At 47.7% G+C, this 21,113-nt stretch overlaps 1 protein-coding gene across 1 annotated transcript in view; it reads right to left on the minus strand.

Annotated features, from left to right (window-relative positions):
* The window catches only part of TMEM178B (transmembrane protein 178B), a 171,848-nt gene that overhangs the window by 134,591 nt on the left and 16,144 nt on the right, over window positions 1–21,113 (minus strand). The gene's annotated exons all lie outside the window — the stretch shown is intronic.

The raw sequence follows: 21,113 nt of genomic DNA on the forward strand, positions 1-21,113 counted from the left end.
TGAGTGAACTAAGTACTTGGAAGGGTTCAAAAGAAGTCCAAGACCCATTCCTGGTTTACAAGATGCTTATCCTCAAAAGGAGGAGACAAACACAGAAAATGGAGAAAACGCTAGAGAAGTCTTGAAGAAAATAATGAGTTTTTGTCTGATTGCAGAGGGTAAGAGGTGACCCCCCCCCCTCAACCCTGCCAAAAGCCTTTGAGGGAGTGAAGAGTCTTATGCCTTGTTATCGTCTTAAAGAAACAGTGTGGCCTAATGGAAAGTGCCCTGGCCTGGGAGTCAGAGGACTTGGTTCTAATCCCAGCTCTGCCAATTGTTTGCTATGGGATCTTGGGCAAATCACTTAACTTCTCTGTACCTCGATTTCCTCATCTGTAAAATGGGGATTCAACACCTGACCTCCCTCCCACTTAGAACGTGAGTGGGACAGGAACTCTGTCCAACCTGATTGACTTGAATCTACCCCAGCACTTGAAACAGCGCTTGACAGACAGTAAGTGCTTAATAAATATGATCACAGTCAAGCCTTCAAAGATGTCCTTGTTTCTCATAATCAATCATTCTCCTTAATCTTAGAAAAGTGTGTAAAATGGTGATGCCTCTTCATTACAGCTTGAGGGAACTTGGTAATCAAGTGACTCCTCTCTCTGCTACACCCACAGAATCTGGATTGTTAACCCACTGCTTTTGGAGGCATTAGTGAAAATCCATTTCGGGTAGGCTGTGTCATCCGACGAGAATTTCGACTCTACGGTGAATAATCTGTCTTATGTTTTGCAGCCGCCTTTGTGCAAGGAACAGGAAATGTATAAACCCTACTCGCCCATTACTAGAAAGAAAAACCTTCTTGGAATTCCATATAGACCTTCTCCTGTCCCTTCTGAACTCTTCCCAGCTTCCACCATTCCAAGGACTTATTATTATTATTATATATGTTAAGTGCTTACTGGGTGTCAAGCGTTGGTCTAAGTGCTGAAGTAGACTCAAGCTAATCAGGTCAGAAGAAGTTCCTGTCCCGTAGGGACTCGCGGTCTAAGTAGGAGGGAGCACAGGTACTGAAACCTCATTATACAGATGAGGAAACTGAGGCACAGAAAAAGGTGAGAGACTTGCCCAAGATCACACAGCAGGCAAGTGGCAGAGCTGGGATTAGAACTCGGGTCTCCTAATTCCCAGTCTGGGGCTCTTTCCACTAGATCACACTGCTCCTCACAGATTCTGCCCAGACCAGCAATCAATCCACCAATGGTATTTATGGAGAGCTTATTTTCCGCAAGTCACTGTACTAAGCACTTGGGAAAGTACCGTTCAACAGAGTTGGTAGATGCGACCCCTGCCCACAGGCAGCTTACAGTCTACAGGGGGCAACGGACATTAAAAACGGATTAGGGATGAGGAAATAGTAGAGTCTACATCACTCTGGGGATTTCTCCCCAGGAACCGTGTGTGTAATGGGTGGTAGCACCCCCTTTTTAATGGTTGTTGGCATTTCTGGGCTTGTGGGCTGGTGTGGTGATGATAATAATAATTGTGGTGTTTGCTAAGCTTTTATTATGTGCCGAAGGTCATGGGTTCTAACCCTGCTCTGCCGCTTGTCTGCTGGGTGACCTTAGGCAAGTCACTTCACTTCTCTGGTCCTCAGTTACCTCAGCTGTAAAATGGGGGTTGAAGACTGTCACAGTCCCATGTGGGACAGGGACCTGTGTCCAACCTGATTAACTTGTATCTACCCCAGCACTTGGAACAGTGCTTGGTTCATAGTAAGCTCTCAATGAGTACCATTAATATTATTATTATTATTATGGAAATATAAGATCCTCAGGTCCCATATGGGGCTCATGGTCTAAGCAGTGGGGAGAACAGCGATTGAATCCCCATTTTGCAGATGAGAGATCGGAAGCGCATAGAAATTTAAGTGACTTAGCCAAGGTCACACAGCAGACAAGTGGTGGAGGTGGGAATAGAACGCAGATTCTCTAATTTCCAGGCCCCTACTCTATCCATTAGGCCATACTGCTTCTGACTCTATTAAGCTTCTCACTCTACTAAACATTGGTGTAGAGATAAAATAATTAGATGAGACCCAATCTAATCTGATGCTCAGAGAGGTCTCTGAGCCAGATTGTCTCACATGTCCCTTAGCTCTCAGCACAGTGTTTTGGTCCATAGTAAGTGCTTCATAAATAAGATTAAAAGAAAAGAGATGGGTTCTGTGGACACCAATTATACAGGCGCACTTGTTCCCTGACCTCCTTTCCCTAGGTTTCCGAGTTGCCAGTGCCGAAAATATTTTCAGCAAGCTGGCACTCAACACCAGGAGGGGCTGAAATGCTAAGAGTAATTACAAAAACAGCAACTTTATTTTTCCAATCGCTTTCCCGGCTGCTGCCCTCCGAGCTTTTAGACGGCTGGGCTGAACAGACGTTGACCTCGGCTTTAGCATCCTCTCCCAAGCGCTTAGTACAGTGCTCTGCACACAGTAAGCGTTCAATCAATACCACCCATCGAATGATTGACCCTTAGGGCCAAACGGGGACTTTGCTCAGAGACACTTCGGGCTTTCGCTTGACAGGAAGGCAAGAGCTTTGCCCCTAGAGAGCGTCAGGTGGTTCCTCACCCCCAGGATAAGCCTGCCTCGAAACACCACGGGTTTAGGAGTTGAGGGGAGAGGGTCCAGGCCAGGGCCAGGGTTGACAGGAGAGCAGGGACCCAAGTTTAGGGGAAGCCAGGGCCAAGTTGGGAGCCATTCTGGGGCCGGCCCCCGCAAAAAAGAAAGAATCTGGTTCATCGAAGACAACGACTCACCAGATGACAGGTGACTTTATGCCTCTCGTTGGTAAGAGAGGGTGACCCCTGGCAGCCCCTTGAGAATACCCGAAATGGAGATGCCCATGATGTCACATGGGTGACACTGCGCAAGCAGCATCATATGATGATGCCACACCATTTTGCAGAGTACTCTGGGCCGCTAGAATATTTCTCGGTGAATGGGTGGATTCCCCGACTCCATTATGGAGAGAACATGGACCCGGGGGTCAGAGGACCAGGATTCTAATCCTGGCTGTGCCGCTGTCTGTTGCTTGGGTCTGGACAAGTCGCTTGATGCGGCTGGGCCTCAGTTCTCTCATCTGTAAAATGGAGATTTCGATGCCGTTCTCCCTCCTACTTAAAGTGGGAGCCCCATGTGGGTTTTACAGAAGCACGGAGAAGCAGGGTGGGTTAGTGGAAAGAGCGTAGAACTGAGAGTCAGAACCTTGTCTGTAATGGTTAATAATAATGAATGGTTGTGATAGTTGTTAAGCACTTACTATGCGCCCATCACCGTACTAAGTACTGGGGTGGATATCAGATAGTCGGCCAGGAAGGAGTGGATTAATGAGGGAATTCCATTCAGAGGCGGTGACTTTGGGGGAGGGCTTTGAAGATGGAGAGGGAGGGATGGCTTTGTGGTTATTGAGATGGCAATTCCATGCAGAGAGAAAGGCGTGCAAATGGGTCGGATACGGTAAAATAGAGCACAGGGTACATTTAGCAGATTGGTTGAGAGAAACGGAAAGGGCAAGCTAGGGCGATGCTAAAAAAGAGAGATGCCTTAAATTCAGGGGCCGGGAATCTTGCTTTAATGCGGAGAGAAATAGGGAGCCATTGCAGGTTTTCGAGGAGGGAAGCGAAGTGTTCTGAATGGGGCCTTCAGATGATCCAGGCAACTGCGCGAGGGAGGGAGCGACTCGTATCAGGGAGCCCCAGTAGAGAGCTGAATCCAGCCTTGCAGCCAGGGGTAATCTTTATGCGCAGAAGCAGCATGGCCTAGTGGATAGACCACAGGGCTGGAAGCCAGAAGGGCCTAGGTTCTAATCCCGGCTCTGCCACTTAGCTGCTGCGTGTCCTTGGGAAAGTGGCTTCACTTCTCTGTGCCTCGGTTCCCTCACCTGTAAATGGGGATTGAGACTGTGAGCCTCACGCGGGACAAGGACTCCGTCCAACCCGATTTGCTTGTAACCACCCCAGACCTCAGTTCTTGGCACACAGTGAGAGCTGAACAGATGCCATTATGATGATATGCAGCTGATGAGGCAGAGACCCTCTGACGCCCATTCATCCGATCAGCCACGCGTTCTCACCTGGTTTACGATCTCATCTCAGGTGGCATCGCCCCCTCCTACTTCACCTCGCTACTCTCCTACTCCACCCCAGCCCGCACACTCTGCTCCTCCATTGTCAACCTTCTCACTGTGCCTCCATCTCGTCTATCTCACCACCGATCTTTCGTTCAAGTCCCGCCTCTGGTCTGGAACACCCTCCCTCCTCTTATGCAACACACAGTGACTCTCCCCCGCTTCAAAGTCTTACTGAAGGCACATCTCCTCCAAGAGGCCTTCCCTGAATAAACCCCTTTTCCTTTTCTCCCACTCCTTTCTGCATCACCCTGACTTGCTCCCTATATTCATCCCCCTACCAGCCTCACAGCACTAATGTACATATCTGTAATCTGTATTAATATTTGTCTTCCCCTTTAGACTGTAGACTCATATATGTGTCTCATATATTCCACTCTCCCAAGCGCTTAGTACGGTGCTCTGCAGAGCGTAAGCATTCAATAGACACAATTGACTGACTCATTCTCCCCCTCCCTTAGATTGTGAACCCTGTGTAGAACAAGGACTGTGCCCGATCGGAATGCATCGAATCCACCCCAGCCATTAGCGCAATGCTCTGCAGATAGGAAGCACGCAAAAAATACTATCATTATTGTTATTATCATTATCATTTTTATTTTTACTATATCGAAAGACTTGTGTCCCCCTGCAGGGGAGCCAGGGAAGATGGAAACTTTTCAAGGAGCTTCCAGGAGAGGTTTTGCAGGGTGGTTTGTGCCCCGAAATGAATCTCTTACTAATGTGATTTTTGTTGAGACAACCTTGCCTTGTTTTGAGCGTGGCTTTGGACAGAGTTCCTGCCCACAAGGCCCTGACTATGCCCGCAGTGGGGAAGATGGAAAATTCCAATGGAAAATGACTTCCCCCTCCCCGAAACCATTAATCACCACGAGCCAACCCTGACTCTGAAAAACAGCTATCATTGGGCCCTTTGAGGGACATGTGCATTCTGGATTTTTTTTTTCTTTTTAATTGAGTGTTATTTTGGCTCCAGGCTGATGTTACCAGTTTGGACCTCTATGATTTTGCCCTGCTGACCAAGGCTGTAACTCTTTGGGTCTTGGGGTCAGGGCTATAAGGAGCCAGTTAAATTCAGCCTCTCCTCCCTCACCTTCAGACTCCCACCCTGGTCCCACCCTCTCCCCCTTCGCCCTCCCGCTGTTATCTCTACCTTGTCCAGATCCATCCCCCTCTCTAGACTGTAAACTTCTTGTGGGTAGGGAATGTCACCATTTATTGCTGTATTGTACTCTCCCAAGCGCTTAGTACAATATGTGCTCACTAAATATGATTGAATGAATGAGCCTGGCGAGGGCTTTCAATGCCGGAACAAGCTGCGATCCTTCCCGCCCCTCCCAAACCTCCAGTGGAGCCGAATCCGCCACCTCCACGGTCCCCAAGGCAGGGAAGTGTGTCCACACCCGATAGCGGGAATCAGGAACAGCGGCACACGGCTTTGCCAACCTCCCCCTTGAGCAGCCGGGCCCGATGGAAGGAGCCCGGGAGTCTGGAAACCTGGGTTCTAATTCCAGCTTTGCCACTCACTTGCTGTGTGACCATGCACAAGTCACTTAGCTGCTCTGTGCCTCAGTTCCCTCATTTGTAAAATGGGGATTAAATACCTACACCCCCCCCCACTTAGACTGTGGAAAAGGGACTTGTGTCCGAGCTGATTATCTTGTTTCTACCCCAGAGCTAAGCACAGTGCTTGACCCATATCGTCTTATGCTGTCGAGTCGTCTCCGACCCACAGTGACGCCGTGGACCCATCTCTCTCAGAACGCCCCACCTCCATCTGCAATGGTTCTGGTGGTGGATCCATAGTTTCCTTGATACAAATCCAGAAGTGGTTTACCATTGCCTTCTTCCGCGCAGTAAATTTGAGCCTCCGCCCTCGACTCTCTCCCCAGTCGCTGCTGCCCAGCACAGGGGAGTTTTGACTTGTAGCAGGTTGCTTTCCCCTCGCTAGCCACTGCCCAAGATGGGAATGGAATGAGTATGGCTCTGCTTGACCCTCCCTCCAGGAGTCGAAACTGGTAGAGAACTAGAAACTCTCCAGGTGTGACCCTAAAGGGAAACTTGGCCTGTAGTGACCGCTTAACAAATACCGCTATTATTGTTATTACCAGTCGGTTCGACTGAAATACCGAACTGTGCGGTATGAAACCGGAAGGATGGCCACCGTAAGAGTCAGCCCCTTTCCCAGATCTTCCCAAATAACTACGGCCTATCACCAACCACGCACCCAGAAAGGAGAATTCACAAGTCACCACCTTCGCTGCCGCTCCCTCTCACAGAGAGCTCTTCAAAGCAGTCTATAATCAAGGCCTTTTAATTGAGGATGATTTTAGGGTTTTATTGTTGTTTTCAGAAGCTCTATTGTAGACACCGTGCTGCAAATTATACCAACGGTAATAAATTTAGCAGGATAATCACTTGTCTGGGCCTTTGTTTATATTCCAGCCGCTGATATGGAGGCTATGTGACCCAGGAGACTCGCCCGAGAAGACTAGGGAGACAGGAGGCAGAGAGAATGAACTCTCTCTGAGCATTGGGACATTAAAGAGGGACTTTATCCAGGACTCTAGGAGAGTTATTCCTTTTTTTATTGTATATGATGAGCGTTCTTTTTGTGTGGAAAACTGTTCTAAGCACTGGGGTAGATACAAGTGAATCAGGTTGGCTACACAACCCCTGTCCTGCATGGGGCTCACAATCTAAGTAGGAGGGAGAACTGAGGCTCAGAGAAGCTAAGTGACTTGTCCCTGGTCAGACAGCAAGCATGTGGGTTAGAACCCAGGTCCTCTGACTCCCAGGCCTGTGGTCTTTCCACTAGGCCAAACTATTTCTCTAATGATTGGCTTGGAAGACTAAGCAATTGGTAGCTGGTGCTTGGGGATGCTAGCAGCTCTGCCCTCTCCACTCACTACCCTGCCCCCATCTTGTCTGGACCGGGGAGCTACTCTGAGACCCCTCTGGGGTCAGTAGGGCGCAGGGGTCAGGAATAAAGGGAGGTTTCTTAACGACCGCTGCATCTTCTCAGCCCAGGCACCTTGCCTGTCAAGTGGCAGGTTCAACATTTCAGGGGGCTCACAGTCTTAATCCCCGTTTACCAGATGAGGTTACTGAGCCACAGAGAGGTTTAGTCACTTGCCCAAGGTCACAGAGCAGAAAATGGCAGAGCCGGGATTAGAACCCAGGGCCTTCTGACTCCCAGCCCTAAGTTCTACCCATTAGGCAATTTCACCTGGGAAAAAATATTAATAATAATAGGGGCCAAACAGTGTCTGCAATAGACCTTCTGAAAACAACAATAAAACCTGAAAATCATCCTCAATTAAAAGGCCTTGATTATAGACAGCTTTGAAGAGCTCTCTGGGAGACAGGGCAGCAGCAGAGGTGGTGACTTGTGAATTCTCAATTCTGGGTGGGCTGGTTGGCGGTGGGCTGTACTTATTTGGGAAGATCTGGGCAAGGGCAAGAATCAGAAGTGTAGTATTTTGTTAATCACTTGGGAAGATGCAAGAGGTCAATCGGTGGTATTTTATGGGCAAGGGACTGTACTAAGCGCTTGGGAGCATACAACAGAATTGGCACACACATTCCCTGCCCTTAAGGTGCTTACAGGCTACGGCAATACAGACCACTTACAGTCACTGTCCCACATGGGCCTCACTGTCTAAGGGGGAGGAATAACAGGTATTGAATCCCTATTTCACAGATGAGAAAACTGAGGCATGGAGCAATTAAGTGATTTGCCCAAGGTCTCTCAGCTGTAGAACCAGGATTAGAACCCAGGGCTTTTGACTCTCAGCCCCGTGCTCATTTCTCTAGGCCAAGCTGCGGGAAAGAAATTAACGTGGTCGGTTAGAGAGGCCACCCGAGAAAATAGGACAACGCTTTCCAACAACAAACCCACAGCACCAGACGGGGAACTGACCAGCTGGACTTCTGACCGTCCAGTTCGAAAACGAACGAATGGCCTCCCACGTGGAACTGAATAAACGCTGATTGCTTCGCCGCCAGAAGATGTGTCTGTTGTCAGGGAGACCATTCATGCATTCCGTCATATGTATTTAGTGCCGACTGTGTCCAGAGCACTGTACTAAGCGCTTGGGAGAGTACAATATAACAGTAATAGACACATTCCTAGCCCACAACGAATTTACAATCTAAAGAGGAATGTGGCACTGGTTCTGACCCTGGGGCAGGGAAAGGGTAGGGCAGAGAGGAGAGAGAGGAGCTGAGCAAACCTCATCCTCTAACTGTAAGCTCACTGTGGGCAGGGAATGGGTTTATGGTTATATTGTACTCTTCCGAGCGCTTAGCTCAGGGCTCTGCACTCAGTAAACGCTCAATAAATATGATTGACTGACTGACTGACAAGAAGGCCTCTGAGTGAGCTCTTGGGGTAGGAGCCGGGGAGGAGAAATCAACAGTACAGAGGGATCAGGGGTGTGGCTTGGCTGTGGGCTGAGCAGGAGAGAAGCACAGTGGCTTAGTGGAAAGAGCCTGGGCTTGGGAGTCAGAGGTCGTCGGTTCTAATCCCGACTCCGCCACTTGTCTGCTGTTTGACCTTGGGGAAGTCACTTACCTTCTCTGTGCCCCAGTTACCTCATCTGTAAAAATGGGGATTCAAAAATGCAAGCCCCATGTGGGACAATCTGATTACACTGCATCTACCCCTGTGCTTAGAACAGTGCTCAGCACATGGTAAGTGCTTAACAAATACCATAATTATTATTATTATACGTTCCAACAGAAACGGGGGTGGGGGACGCAGAAAAGGGGTGCTTTTGGCTGTTCATTTGGGCAAACTGGGGCATGACTTATGGGCAGGGAACATGTCTGCTAATTCTGATGTATTGTACTCTCCTAGGTGCTTAGTACAGTGCTCTGCACATAGTAAGTGCTCAATAAATACCACTGATTAAGTGATGACGGGACACTCCTGAAGGAGAAGGGAAACCATCACACTCTGAGTGGAAGGGTCACTGCAGCTCCCTTTTGGATCTCCTTTGGCGTTGTCAAGGTGGCATTCATGGCCACAGGTCCCAGTACATCAGCAATAATCAATCAATCAGTGGTATTTATTAAGCGCTTACCATGTGCAGAGCCCTGTACTAAGCACTTAGCACAACAGAGTTGGTAGACTTGTTCTCTCCCCAGAAGGGAAACAACGTGGCCTAGGGGAAAGTGCCCAAGGTTGGGAATCAGAAGACCAGGGTTCTAATCCCAGCTCCGTCACTTTTCTGCTGTGTGGCCTTGGACGAGTCACTTAACTTCTCCGGGCCTCGGTTACCTCCACTCTAAAATGAGGATTAAGATGGTGAGCCCCAGGTGGGAGAGGGACCGGGTTCAATCTCATTATCTTGTATCTACCCGGTGTTTGGTACAGTGCCTGGCACACAGTAAGCACTTAACCAATACCATTTAAAGATTCAGAAACGTAAGTGAAGGATCTTACAGTATAGAAGTCGGGACAGACATTAATATAAACAAGTGAATTTCGGGTGTGGACTTAAGTGCCACGGGGCCGAAGTGGAGTGAATATAGGGTTCGGATCCAATTGCAAGGGCGACGCAGAAGAGAGTGGGAGAAGAGGAAACGAGGGCTTAGTCAGGGAAAGTCTCTTGACGAGATGTGATTGTAATAAGGCTCATCATCATCATCATTATTGTGGTATTTGTTAAACACTTATTATGTGCCAAGCACTGGGGTAGATACAAGTCTCTCAGTCTAATGGGAAAAAAGAACAAGTATGGAAGCCCCAGTTTTACAGATGAGGAAACCGAGGCCTAGAGAAGAGAAGTGACTTGCCCTAGATTATACAGCAGGTAAGTGGCGGAGCTCCTTGTCCTGTGCTGTCTCCACTAGGCCACATCGATCCAGTAGAAATGCCTTCCCCTTCGGCTCCTTTGCCCCTCAGCCCTTCTGCTCCTAAGCCCTTTGGCCCCTCGACCCCCTCTGATCCCCAGCCTCTCCCCCGCAACCCGATCTCTCAGCCCTTCTGCCCCTCGGCTACCCAGCCCCTCAGCCCTCCGGCGCCTCAGGCCCTGGGCTCCTTGGCCTCCTGCGGGAGGTGCTGGGAAGGGATCCCTCTGGCAGAGGCCCATCTCACCGCGCCCCTCTCCCCCGACAACCTCCGGTCTGATTCAAAGCACCAGCTCAAAGCCGGACCAAACAGCTCGATCACTGCAATGTGGTGGCCATTTTGGAAAGAGGGAAGAAAACGTGCACGTGCGCCGGTCATGCTGCTTCGTGAACCCTGAGAAAATGTGCTAGAGGTCTCCGGGCTCAATTTCTCACCTCTGAAAATGAGAATCATCATTTCCAGCCTCTGTCAGCCCGGCAAGGAAAGAAAATGCCTGAAAACAGCTTTGAAATCTCCGGCACAGATCGGCAGACAATTTCCACCTCGGTCCCGTGACAGATGTCAGTCCTGCTGCTCTGAGGCCTTAGAGATGATCTGTCTGGTGACCACAGTCTGCACCCATTCTCCCTACCGGCCATCTCACAGTGCATGTCACTGGGCCCGGGGACCAAGTGAAAGAGTGTGGATGGCTCAGTGCCAACCCTCACCACTCCGGCAAAAACAACCCGATCACGAGTCCTGCCGGCAGTAGGACAGAACTTTCTCCTCTTGATCACTGGAGCTTGAGAGACAGGAGGTCAGAAAAGTTGCCCGATTGAACTTTTATGATTCTATTGTGCGGGCCTTCCCTGAGGTTTAGTGCTCAGTGAGCAAGGACAGTAAGCACTGGGTACATACCATTGATTGATTGACTGATGGTTGTTCAGTACAACACTCACACTCCTGGATATCGGCAACAGTGTCGTCTTCTAGGTGTCCACTCCCCGGGGGACCGACGAGTCCCTCACCCCACCAAGTCCTTGAAGCGGGACTCCCAGACTCACTCTTCCCAGCTCTCTCGCCACACCTAACCGCTTCCAGTCATGGCTGAATAGCCCCAAAGTGGCGGCTTTCTGGCCTCTCAGAGCTTCGAAGCAGCTTGGCCTGGTGGAAAGAGCTCGGCCTGGGAGTCAGAAGGACCTGGCTGCTGATCCCGGCTCTGCCACTTGTCTGTTGTGTGACCTTGGGTCAGTCACTTAACTTCTCTGGGCCTCCGTTCCTTCGTCTATAAAATAGAGATTCGGTCTGTGAGCCCCAAGTGAAACAGGGACCGGGTCTAACCCGATTTCCTTGTATCTACCCCAGCGCTCAGTACTGTGCCTGGCACATGGTAAGTGCTTAACAAGCACCACAGTTATTATTATTACCCTCCCATCCTCAGTCCCTTGTTCCTCTGAAATCCCTGTTCCCTTCTCGCCCATACGCTCACAAGACGCTGGCATTTCTGACCCAAGGGCAACTCTGCCCATTCTGGGGTGGACTCAGGGTGGAACGTGGTCCGTCCCATCTCCACATTCAAATGGGAAGGCGGCACACGAGTCCCTGGGGGTCTTCTGGGGAGAGAGCCCTCCCGAGTCACCCCACGTATTCTGATTTCCATTCTGGGATCGGTTGACTCCTTCTTGCCTGTGCCAGAAGAGACTATAATCTCTTCATCACGGTTACGTGGAGGAAATTCCCACTGATCCGGTAAAATATCTCTGACTGGATCAACACTATTTTCTCTTGTGTCGACGAGGTCTTGCCAGAGAGGGTCTGTAAATCCAATGCTAACAGAGCCTTACCGAAATCTACGCATAAGCCCTCAAAGTGGGGATTTTCACATTTGTTAATTAGATGAACCGAACAGGAGGTTTATTTTGGGGATTTTTCGATCACCCCAGCTCTAGTTCCGGATTCCAGACGAAAACGTGAGAAGCAGTGTTGCCTAGGGGATAGAGCGCAGGCCTGGAAATCAGAAGGATCTGGGTTTGAATTCCCGCTCTGCCACTCGTCTGCTGTGTGGAGCCCCGGCTTGGGAGTCAGAGGTCGTGGGTTCTGATCACGGCTCTGCCGCTTATCAGCTGTGTGACTTTGGGCAAGTCACTTAACTTCTCTGGGCCTCAGTTACCTCATCTGTAAAATGAGGATTAAGTCTGTGAGACCCACGTAGGACAACCTGATTACCTTGTATCTACCCAGAGCTTAGAACAGTGCTTGGCACATAGTAAGTGCTTAACAAATACCATCGCTGCTATTATTATTATTATTATTATTCTCTAGGCCTCAGTTGCCTCATCTGCAAAATGGGGATTAAGACTGTGAACCCCATGTGGGACATGGATCTTGTCCAACCCGAGTAGCTTATATCTACTCCAACCCTTAGAACAGTGCCCAGCATATAGTATGCACTTGACAAACACTATTTAAAAAAAAGAAAAACCTTGACAAAACAGCTTCCTGCCCAAGACGATGGATTTTGCTTAATGGAACCTCTGACTCCTGTGACTACTTCCTGTCCCGGTCCACTCACCTGCATCTGGTCCCGACTTCCGACCCTCCTTCCCGTTTGGAGAGTCGGAAGCTGTTCCTGCCTTAAACAGGGGCGTGGGAGAAAATAATAATAATAATAATAATGTTGGTATTTGTTAAGCGCTTACTATGTGCAGAGCACTGTTCTAAGCGCTGGGGGAGATACAGGGTCATCAGGTTGTCCCACGTGAGACTCACAGTTAATCCCCTTTTACAGATGAGATAACTGAGGCACAGAGAATTGAAGTGACTTGCCCACAGTCACACAGCCGACAAGCGGCAGAGCCGGAATTTGAACCCGTAACCTCTGACTCCTAAGCCCGGGCTTTTTCCACTGAGCCACGCTGCTTCTCTGAAAGGCCCTGTTGTGAGAGATTTGTTGGATTGAGGAGCGATAAGCCTTAACCAGGTGCAGTAGGGGAGTACCGCCAAACCATACATGTGAGCAAATACCCAGATGTGAGATGAATCCAATGTATCAACACCGTAATGGGATGAACTCTATGTAATGGGGGAAGAGGGAAGGGATATGGGAGCGAGGGGGTTGAAGGAGTGAAGGACCATGGATTTAGACGGCAAATTTGCAATTAGCGTGGGCCTCCGGGCCCCTTGTCTTAAAGGCATCGGGCATCCGGAGAGTAAGAATTTTAATGAAAACTAAAAATATGGGCCAGGCATCAGTAGGGTACTTCTCTAAGCACCTTCCCAACCCCACCCGCCTCCCTAGTCACCGCGAAGCTAGCGGCCACTTCCCGAACTCCGTTCTGCTCAGGGTAAACGATTCCCATTTTGTGGACGGGTAAAGAGTTTTGCCGGATTACTACCTCTTCAATCTATGAGACAGAGGAGAAAGAGACGTCCCGGGAAGACGCTGGATCATTTTATTATTTATCTGGTATTCTGTGGTATTTATTAAGCACTTACTTTCTGCCGGGCACTCTATTAACTGCCGTGGTGGATACAAGCAAATCGGGTTGGACACTTCTCCAAGGTCTCACAGCAGACAAGAGGCAGAACTGGGATTAGAACCCAGGTCCTGCCAATTCCCAAGCCCATGCTCTATCCACTAGACCACACTGCTTCTCAGTAGGCTGTTTCAGCGTTTTATAACCCCATCGGTCAGAAAGTTTCTCTCGACATCCAAATTCTTTCTGGTTTTAATTTCATCTCATTTCCTCTCATTTACTCTATGGACAGGAAAACTAGCTAGGCAATATCTATCTTCCTCTCAAAAACTCTCCATATACTTGGAGGCGGCTAGTAAGCTGCCCCGTACCCTTCACTGTTTCACACAAAATACTGACCCCCCACGCCTCTCGTCTCTCCTCAGAGGATCATTTTCCATCCCTTTGTGTCCAAACTCTTCCCCTCCAGATTCTGCCCATCTTTTTTAAAGTTCAGCCACCCAAACTGAGCCCTGCTCTCTACTTAAGGGCCCAATCAAAGCAGAATAGAGAAATCCCTTAGCTTTCCTGGGCTTCAGTCTCCTTAGCCGTGAAATGGGGGTAAAAATTCCTCTCCCTATCTCTTAGGGATTTTGTGAGAATAAAATGAGACAATTGATGGGAAAGCAGTTTAGAAAACTGAGAGCACGTTACCAAAAACAGGGTATTATTACTATTATTACTGTTTTTACTTGGGAGGATACTTCTGTTGGTTCATAATAATATTTTCATGTATAATTAGTGTGTTTGCTTAGGACCTGCTATAATGATAATTAATAATTGTGATATTTATTAAGTGCTTTCTGTGTGTCAAGCCCTGTACTAAACTCTGGGGTATATACGAGATCATCAGGTCCCACGTAAGACTCGCGGTCTAAGTAGGAGAGAGAACGGATACTGAATCCCCATTTTGCAGATGAGGGAGCTGAGACACCGAGAAGTTAAAATGATTTGCCCAAAGTCACACAGCAGACATGTGGCAGAGCCAGGATTAGAATGCAGGCCTGCTGACTCCCAGACCCGGGTTTTTTCCACTAAGCCAAGCTGCTTCTCTGTGTGCCAAGCACTATAGTAAACATTGGGGTAGATAGCGATCGCTCCAGAACATTCTGAATTTTTTTGATAAACAGCATTTCATTGCAGCTTTGCCTACAGCACATTCATATTCAGCTTCTGATCAAAAACGAGCCAGATCTAGGCTGTTTGTCCTTATTGAATTTCATCCTGCTCTTGTAGAGCCATTTTTCTCGATCTTGAAGGTCACCTTGAGTTTTCTACCTATCCAGCTAAAATTCATCTGCAATTCGGGTAAGCCTCTGCTCACTTCCTTCTTCCCGGTCATCGGTGAAAGTCTAGCTCAAGGACCCTGCCCGACACTCAACGTTTTGTCCCCACAGGCCGACCTGAGCAAACTTGGGTGGGAGCCTCAAAAAGCAGCGTGGTCTAATGCCTAATACGAACAAGCGCTTCGTACAGTACTCTGCACACGGTAAGCGCTCAATAAATACGATTGAATGAATGAATGATAGATTCCCCACCCACCGCCCAGGCCTGGGAGTCAGAAGGACCTGGATTCTAACCCTGGATCTGCCACTGACCTGCTCTGTGACCTTAGGCAAGCTTCTTCACTTCTCTGTACCTCAGTTCCCTCATCAGTAAATAAGGATAAGATACTTGCTTTCCCTATCTCTTAATAATAAATTTTTATGATATTTGTTAAGCACTTATTTTGTGCCAGGCATGGTACTATGTGCTCACATTCTTAATCCTCATTTTTGTAGATGAGGTAACTGAGTCTCAGAGAAGTGAAGTGACTTGCCCAAGGTCACACAGCAGACACATGGCAAACCGAAGATTAGAACCCAGGTCCTTCTGACTCCCAAGCCCGTGATTTCTCCACTAGACCCTGCTGCTTCTCTAAAAACCGCGTGCCTCATGTGAGACAGGGAATGTTCCTGATCCGATTATCTTATGTCCATTCCATTATTTAGCACAGTGCTGAGTGTATATCAGAGCTTAAGAAATACCAACATCATTAGGGAAAGACATATTCCCTGTCCTCTTTTGCCTGACTAAATGGCAGAATTTTTTTGCTCCTTTTAATGCCTCCTGCCAGTCGCTTCTCATTCTCTCCACAATCGGGCTATTTCTCTGCACTCCTCTTTGGCTAGCCGGCCTTCTTTCCACTTTCTATTGCTTTCTCATATGCCCTTCAGATCTCTGTAGAGTCCCGAGTTTAAACAATTCGGCCTCTTGTCATCCTTCTTGTTCTTTCTCCGCTCTGAATGGTTTGTTCTTATGTCTTCTAAACTTGTCTTTTTTGCTGAACAGCCAAGCGCAGGGACTCCTTGACCTCTTAAGACTGTTTCTCCATCTGCCCCTTCTTCCGCGGCTCCTAAACCTGCTAAGATTTGCTTTCCTAAATGAGATTTTCTTTATCGTCTCTCTTTCCTTACCTTAGCTGTTTTAGATCGGTGACCTGCATATAGAAGGCAAAGCATAATGGGTGTCGATGATTTTGAAGCTGCCGGGCCCCAACCTTCCTTTTCCTAGAGAGTTGGGAAGAGTTCAGAAAGAAATCCCAAACTGCCGATTTTATGCCCAAAAAACTGGGCTAAAAGAAAACCTTTTCTCACCATCCTAACTCGAGGATGGTTTTGACCATAATTTGGGGGGACACTGCCCCTCCATCCATAACGACGATGACGATTACGCTATTTGTTAAGCACTTATTACGTGCCAAGCACTGCTAAGCGCTGGGGTTGATAGAAGTTAATCAGGTTGGACACAGCCCCCACCCCACATGGGGCCCACAGTCTAAGCAGGGGGAAAACAGGTATTGAATCTCCATTTTACAGTTGAGGAAACTGAGGCACAAAGAAGTGAAGTGACTTGCCCGAGGTCACACAGCAGGAAAGTGGCAGAGAAAGGATTAGAATCCAGGTCCTTGGACTCCCAGGCCTGGGCTCTTTTCACTAGTCAGTCGATCATATTTATTGAGTGCTTACCGTGTGCAGAGCACTGTACTAAGCGCTTGGGAGAGCACAACATAACAATAAGCGGACTCATTCCCTGCCCACGACGAGCTTATAGTCTAGAGGGGGGAGACAGACATGAATATAAATAAATAAATTACAGGCCACTAGGCCACACTGCTTCCCGGGCTGGTTCAGACAAGACACGGAATTGCTTTCCGCTAAATCCCAGGACATCTCAATTGGGGACACTCCTTGGAGCTTGCAGAGGCAGTTCAAAACAAAAGGGAACATATCTTCGCAGCGTGGGAGAAAGCATGTGGAATTTGTTACCACAGGGAGCTGGAGAAGCTAGAAATAACAATAAGGTCAAGAAGAGTTGGGAGAAATTCGGGTGGAGGTGGCCAAGAGTGGGTGAGGAGAGAGAACGCTAGGGATGGAGAGGGAAACTGGGGGTGTTTCGAAGGCTCAAGGAACACTGAAGAGATCTAGATAAAAGGGTGATCATCTCTGATGGGCTACTTGATCAATCAATTGAGGAGCGCTGAACTAAGTGTTTAGCAAAGTACAATATAACTGAGTTGGTAGACGTGATCCAGATCCACAAGGACGGTTTACAGAGGGAGACAGACATTAAAATACATCTGGATAGGGAAAAGGGTAGAGGATAAGAATACTTATTCCCTTTATGTACTCCTTTCCTCATCCCCACAGCACTTATGGACCTATCTGAAATGTATTTATTTATATTAACGTCTCTCTCCCCCCGTAGACTGCAAGCTCATCGGGAATAGGGAACGTGTCTACCAAGACTGTCCTATTGTACTCTCCCTAGTGTTTAGTACAGTGCTCTGCACACAGTAAGTGTTCAGTAAATATGATCGATTTTTTGACTGACATTCATATAGGTCTTGCGAGGCAGTACTAAAGGGAAGAGTATTAGAGAAGGATCGCTAAACGTTAGGAAGGATGCCAAGGAGGGCAGCCATTGCTCAGCTTCACCGAGCCTCCTCTGGTATCCCTTTGTGAGGTAAGATACTGGAATGTATGGGCCCTGGGTCTGTCTCAGAATCGGCCTTGTTTATGGTTTTATAAGAAAATCAAACGCAAAAAGCACATCTGTTCTACCAAATCCCAAAAGCAAATCTGTCCTATTGGATTCCTCCTCGTTCTGAACTAGGATATTCATTCGATAGTATTTATTGAGCGCTTACTATGTGCAGAGCACTGTACTAAGCGCTTGGAATGAACAAGTCGGCAACAGCTAGAGACGGTCCCTGCCGTTTGACGGGCTTACAACAACCCAGAAGCCTCTCTCTTGTTCACCCAGTTGTTTTTCCAGCTGCTACCTGGGCGGTTTGACTCCCACCACCACAGGATCCTGACCCAAAATCAATCAATCAGTCATATTCATGGAGCGCTTACTGGGTGCAGAGCACTATACTAAGCACTTGGGAGAGTGCAACCCGACAATATAACAGACATAATCCCAGCCCACGTGAGCTTACAGATAATTGTTGACAGAGGAGGTCTCGTCCCCTTTCTCCTCCCGGTTTGATGTCACATCTCCTCCAAGGGGCCTCCCCCAATTAAAGCCCTCTTTTCCCAAGCTCCCTCTCCGTCCTGGGTCATCTGTTACTCGGATCTGTGTCCTTTGGGCATTTGATATTCACCCAACTTTCAACCCCCAGCATTTATGTACATATTTTAAAATTATATAACATAAATTATGTATTCATATTCATGTCTCTTTTTCCCTTTAGACGGTGAGATTTCTGTGGGCAGGGAGCACGTCTGCCAACTCTGTTGTATTGTACTTTCCCGAACACCATTGTATTGTACTTTCCCAGCCACGACAGTGCTCTGCATACAGTGCTCTGCACATAGTAGGCGCTTGATAAATACTATTGAATGAACGAATAGTAATCTCTCAACAAATACCATTGAGGATGATGATGATGATTTTGAAGGCTTCTTTAATGCATTCCTATGTAATAGCAGTAACCTTTTTCAAAATGGTATTTGTTAAGCATTTATTTTGTGCCAGGCACTGCCCTAAGCACTGGGGTAGGTACCAGATAATCAGGTTGGAACTAGTCTCTGACCCACATGGGGCTCACAGTCTTAATCCCTATTCTTCAGATGAGGTAACTGAGGTACAGAGAATTGAAGTGATTTGCACAGCGTCACTCAACAGACACCTGACGGAACCGGCATTAGAAACCAGGTCCTTCCAACTTCCAGATTCAATCTCTTTTCACTAAGCCACGCTGCTTCCAATCAATCAATCAATCAATGATATTTATTGAGCGCTCACTCTGTGGGAGAGGATGATATAAGTGCTTGGGAGCGTCTTCCCTTTGTTCCATCCCGCCTTTCCCGAACCACCAGTCTCTTTGGGGCCGGCACTGGGGTCGCGAGGTCTAACCCAACCCCACCTCTCAATTTTTCCAGGAAGGAGAATTCCTACGAGTCGATCTGTAGCGAGAGTCCCCCAGAGCCGAACGTGGCCACCTCCAGACTCAAGAACTTGGCATAGCGCCTTCCCTGATGAAGGAATGAAACACGATCCGCCCAGTGTGACAAGTGGGGAGATTTGATTATTAAACCATATAATGAATAAATTTGCCATGTGCTAATTTGCATTAGAACAGTGAACCATGGGCTTCCATTAAAAGTCCCATCAGCAAAGCAGCTGACCGACCTGAAAACGGCTATAATCTTTCCGTCAAAATTCTCTGGGAAGGAAAAAGGGCGATAGTTTTGATGTATCTTTCAATCGATCTCTCTGGCTCTATATCTCTATCGCTAGTTATACATTTCTCTATCTCTACATATCTTTCTATATATCTATGTAACTGATTAATCTCTATCTCTGTCTCTAGCTCTATGTCCATCTCCATATATCTTCTCGTAACAATAAGGGCATTTGTTAAGCGCTTACTGTGTCATGGGTTCGACTCCCGGCTCTGCCACTTGTCAGCTGTGTGACTGTGGGCAAGTCACTTAACTTCTCTGTGCCTGTTACCTCATCTGTAAAATGGGGATTAACTGCGAGCCTCACGTGGGACGACCTGATTACCCTGTATCTACCCCAGCGCTTAGAACAGTGCCCTGCACATAGTAAGCGCTTATCAAATACCAACATTATTATTATTATTATGTGCCAGGCACTCTTCTAAGCACCGGGGTGGATACAAGCAAATTAGGTGGGAAAAAGTCCCTGTCCCACATGGAGCTCAGAGTCTCAATCCCCATTTTACAGATGAGGTAACTGAGGCACAGAGAAATGAAGTGACTTGCCCAAGGCCACACAGCAGACAAGTGGCAGAGCAGGGATTTATCTATCTATCTGTGCCTCTAAATATCTACGTCTACCAATAGCCCTCTCTCTATATATATATTTATATATCTATTTGCCTCACTATTTCTATTCCTATATCCTTCTATCTGTACATTGCTCTCTTTCTCTCCATCCATATATGATATCTCTCTGTCTCTATATTTATTTATCTTGATCTATTATTATCATCATCGTGGTATTTGTTAAACACTTACCGATGTGTCGAACACCATTCGAAGCACTGGGATAGATACAAGTTAATTAGATTGGACACTGTCCATGTCCCACAAGAGGCTCCCAGCCTAAGTAGGAGGGAGAACAGGTATTTATTCCTCATTTTACAGTTTACGAGCAGCATGGCCTGGTGGAAAGAGAACTGGTCTGGGAGTCAGAGGACCTGGGTTCTAATCCCAGCTCTTCCACGCGTCCGCTGTGTGACCTTGGGCAAGTCACTTAACATCCCCATGCCTCAGTTACCTCATCTGTAAAATGGGGGTTAAACCCTATTCCCTTTTACTTAGACTGGGAGCCTCATGTGGGAAAGCGACTGTGTCCAACCTGACTATCTTGTAACCACCCTAATGCTTAGAACAGTGCTTGGAACATAGAGAGTGCTTAACAGATAAAATATTGATTTTACAGGTGAAGAAACTGAGGCACGGAGATGAAAAGTGAGTTGCCCAAGGTCATGTAGCGAGAAATTGGCTGAGCAGGGATTAGAACTCAGGCCCTCTGACTCCCAGTGTTCTTTCCACTAGGCCATGCTACTTCTCACAAGGCCACTGTGTGTGTTTGTGTGTGTGTATAATAATTTCTTCATACCTCTGTATTATTTCTCTATCTCTATATCTTTCTATCTATCTCTAGCTCTCTATATTTCCATCCTCTCTAAGTATCTCTGCCTCTCTCTCTCTCTCCATCTATCCGTAGCTAACGCCGCTTAAAATGGAAAGGAACTGTTAGCACATTACCTGGTGGTGTTTATTTCTGTCTTGTTGTTGCAGAGACAAGTCAGTCATCAGAACAATCTCCAATTAACTAGCAAACCCTATTCCCCAAAAGGCAAGCGCATCATCATCGATACTGAAGATAGAGAGGAAGTAATCCACCTCCATGCCAAATTGACTCCTGCTCCTTAATTGGTGGCGGGGAAAGAGGGGTGGGGATTGAGAAATCAACGTTTGCCGAATGAAAACCGACCCGAAAAATCAAGGAAGAAAAAGTTCTCTTCAACTTCCTCGGCAGCAAAAGTGAACCAAGAAACGTTCT

This window comes from Ornithorhynchus anatinus, chromosome 10 (genome assembly GCF_004115215.2).
Source record: "Ornithorhynchus anatinus isolate Pmale09 chromosome 10, mOrnAna1.pri.v4, whole genome shotgun sequence".
Lineage (NCBI taxonomy): Eukaryota > Metazoa > Chordata > Mammalia > Monotremata > Ornithorhynchidae > Ornithorhynchus > Ornithorhynchus anatinus.